We start from the raw sequence: 4,381 nt of genomic DNA on the forward strand, positions 1-4,381 counted from the left end.
AAATATTCTTCAATATTTATTTTACTATTGCAACAGTTTTTTAACTAATGTCTGTTAGTTTGATTATCTTTTGCCTCATGTATATATCATAGATTTATCTTTTATTTGGTTAAACACTCGAACCTCCTTAAACACAGTGTTAAATAAAAGCAGAGCAAGATCAATTGAATTTCTTGTATTTACTTGTAACTTGTGTCGTATCGGTTGGTTGTGAGAAAAAAAAAGACTACGCGTCTGTAATTATCAAATGTGTAATAATACGAGAGCGCGCGACGTCGGGGCAAAACGAGATGTCATCGGTTTTTGTCAATTTCGAAATAGATTTTTGATGGAAACGTATTAAAATCCCGGTCGGCGATCGCGCGAATACTCTGATTGCTACGGCACATTCCGTCCCGTTTTCCATCCCGCGTTGCTCCATGAAAAAATCCTTTGAAACAATCGACGCGTAAAAAATCCGCGGACGCTTTCCCAATGGCTCGTGAAAACGAAGTGACCGTACGATCGAATAGTCGTTTAAACGAATTGAAAAATGTCGAAAGAACCGAAAAAACCCCTTAATGAAGGTTTATCCCGATTATACTTAAATATCTTCTATCGCGTGACGTTAAAACATTTTTTATTTCCCGAAACACGTGTCACATTTCCGTTTTTCACTTGGTGCAATTTTGTGATTTCGCCGTTTTCTTTAAAGACTTTTTTTTTAAAACAAATTAATAAAGTTCACAAGGCACCTCATTTGATAAACGAAATCATACAAATAAAAATAAATAGAGGCAAAAATATTAAGTATAAAAAATAACGAGTTTTATCCGAAGGCATTGTGTACTTTCCGTTGGTCCTCTGTTGTGACAGAGTTATTGGCCACAGATTCCAAAATCGTGAAACATATTATCTAGTCTTTTTATTATTTACTTAAGCACTCTTTGTACGCATTATTTAATGTCGTTTCATTCGCATTACCGTCTTGCGGGACGGGCGGCCGGGAGGAAAACGAGCGGTGCTGCTCAATCCGATTTGGAGTATAAAGTTAAGAATAATCCGATAACGCGGATAATGACGGATCGCAAGGTATGTCGCGACGACACGCAAATCGAGCGGCGATTATAATCGCGCGCGCGCTCAACGATCATTATAAATGTAACTCGGTCGTTTCGTCACCGCGCCGCCGATATTCCTAAACATATTTGCTGTGTACACGCCGGTGGCATCGATTACGTTATGATCGCTGGAAAGGTCGATGGAGGGGAGGGGGTGGGGAGGGAAGCGAGGGGGAGGGAGGGGACACGCGCTCCCATTAATTCGACATCGGCCTCGTTAATTACGCCGTAATAAGCGGCGACGGTGAAACGAAATGTAGACAATCAATTTGTTCTGACCGCTTCGCCGTTTACTGTGTCCGAAGGATCGTTACTGTTAACGTATTGCACGGATAATAGGCTCGTTTCGCTGGATGCCGGTGCACGTGCAAATGGCACCCGTGCGTATGTCTCGTATTATTGGAAAATCATTGATTAAGTAGACGTCGCGTCGCGACGTTGCGTTGTTGTTTTTTTCTTGCACAGTTCGCGTTGGGGAGATTTTTAATTATTTTTGGATAACGAGAGGGAGAGGGTCCGTTCTACATTCGCAAATTTCTTAGAACTCGAGTTGACGAGAAGGCGAGATATTTTGTACGCGCTGACGAACCTCGTTCCGTCTGTTCGCGAGAAAGCGCAGCTTCCCGCGTTCATCCGAGTGTCTTTACTTACGGACGATTTAAAACGTCTGACAAGAACGTGCCTGAATCCAATCCGGAGTATTCGTGCATACGCACGTCGCCGCGTATCTTTAAGCCTAATCTGCAATGTGTACCTCGCGTCTAGAGACACAAGTATAAAATTATTGGCATTCATGTGATACGTAATTTTACACATTGTCGCTTGAAACTACTACACCCGCAGAAAAAATTTCCGGATCCACTGTGTATGTCCGATAAAATATAAAATAATTATATTGCAATATGAATATATAATGGATTTTGGTATAAAAAATACTTAAGTAAATAAAAAGAGTAATTTATGTTTTATAATTTTGTAAAAAAAGTCTTTTAAAAAAATTGTGAAATCATACAATTGCACCAAGCGAGAAACAAAAATATGATACATGTTTCAGGAAATGAAAAATTTTTAAACATTGCGTAGTAGAAGATATTTAAGTACAATTGAAAAATGAATAAGAAGATAAAGAGAATGTGACTGTGAACAAAGTACAAAGTTGTCATCAATTCAACGGTAGTTGTAATTGTGATATATATTTATTTCGCGATGCATTCCGGCACATATATTCGTGAAATACGTTTCAAGACGTTGCCAATTATATATTGAAACAATAATAAAAAAATAAAAGAACGTGTTAAATGACAAGAACGATAAAAAGGGTAAAAATGAAAAAATTATTCTATTTGTAGTCAATAAAAACTTTTTGCAAGCTGATAAAATGTATATTGTACATTGTACAACCGTGCATTGTCGACAATTTTTTTAAGCGTTTTGATTCGTTTATAGACAACACAATACAATGTTTCTGGATGCAGAGAGCACATTGTAGATTAGGCTTTACGCGCGCTCTAAAACATAAATAGCATGTATTAATCGCCTCTTTCTCGAGTCTCGCGCTTGAAAAAGTCGCGGACGCAAAATGTAAAACTTCGATAATCCGCCAACGCCGTTCGCGTTGACGACTGTACATTAGGTGGTTACGCGACTGCCCGCCGCGCCGCGAGCTGGAACAAGCGCACGTTGCAATTTATGCAATTGTGTTCCGTCCTCGGTTTCCGCCATTGAACGCAAGCGCTTTAAATTTCAAACGGTTTAACTTCGAGGGGTTGGGAAAAGGAGGGGGGAAAAATGGACAGCGCGGCGCTTAGCATAAAAAATTAAATAAATTCGGCCGCGAACGTTCCGAGCTTTTATGATTCTAATTACCATATTGACATTACGTGCGATCACGTAGTATCGGAAAGAAATAGCGCGGCCGTAACGATACGTTATATCGCGAGAAAAACGATACATTATACGTTTTAGACTTGACGAGATTAATGCCGACCACCACAATAGAATGTAAAATTTACTATTCGCGCCCGAAGTATCGTCCAACTCGACGGAATTTGCATTCGGCCGTGCTAGATCCTATGCGATACCGTGTCAAAAAAAATGGGAGTACCACGACATTAGTTTTCATTTTCTCGCAAAAAGCGGGATTGCAGATAGCGCACCGCGTGTGTGCTCTTCAATTAAACGACGGCGTATAACAACGCATCGAGTACGTCCGGGGAAACTTTTATCCGCATTAGAGTTGCGTGGGAACGTTTTGAAGAAAAACGGGGAGAAAGAGAGGGTAAAAAATAGAGAAATCTCGTCGCACGCACTGAAAAGAATGATCTTGCAACTGCAGCAACAATGTTCTAGGAACGAAAAAATAATTGCGATACATAAATGAATAGCCGATACTGCGAAGTCGCATATGTTTTGTATTTAATCAGTTTAAATAACAGAAACAGAATTTCTATCTGAACTGTTAAACCTAATCTATTATACAATGTGCTCTTTGCGTCTAGAAACATTCTATTTTATATAAGCAAATCAAAACGCTTAAAAAATTCATCGACAATTTACGATTGTACAATGTATAATATATAATTTATCAAACAAAGGGAGAATTGTTTGTCAACATTAGATTGTACTTGAAAAGGACCCGATAAAGAGGTCGAAACGTTGTGACTTAAATAAAGATCACTTTTTGCCAGTCTAATTGACTTTGTAAAAAATTCCCCCTTTGTTCAATTACCACTGGCGACAATAAGCTTCGCTCAATTTCGTTGACAATTTATCAACTTGCACAAACTTTTTAAACGTATGTATTGACTACAAAATAAAATGTTTCTGGACGCAAAGAACACATTAGCCTTTAGCGAACTTAAGCACCGAACATATTTGTGTTTATATAGGTATTATTCTTAATATTCTTAACGCTAATTAATCTAAGTTTTAAGTTTTTATATTTTTTATATTTGTTAATTTATGCAACACTTTTATAATTCTTTGTTCTTAGTCTCACTGAAGATGAGCCGAATATGAGTCAAAACGTTTGATGATTAATTTACAAATTCAATAAAAAGTTTCATACTGGATTATATTTTCGCACAAGTATCTGCGTTTGGCTCGCATTGGCCTCCTTCCCCCCCACCAATTCCTTTAGCGAATGTTAAGAAGAAAGTCTTTCTGTGTGGCGCCCATTCATTAACGTTTTATTGCGGTATATACAACGGTTTATATTCCTTACTAACAATAAGATAATTGTACTAGCTGCGGCACCAAAATTCATTTTTATCCAAAGTGAG

This window comes from Vollenhovia emeryi, unplaced genomic scaffold (genome assembly GCF_000949405.1).
Source record: "Vollenhovia emeryi isolate VEMERY1.0 unplaced genomic scaffold, V.emery_V1.0 DF939156.1, whole genome shotgun sequence".
Taxonomy (NCBI): domain Eukaryota; kingdom Metazoa; phylum Arthropoda; class Insecta; order Hymenoptera; family Formicidae; genus Vollenhovia; species Vollenhovia emeryi.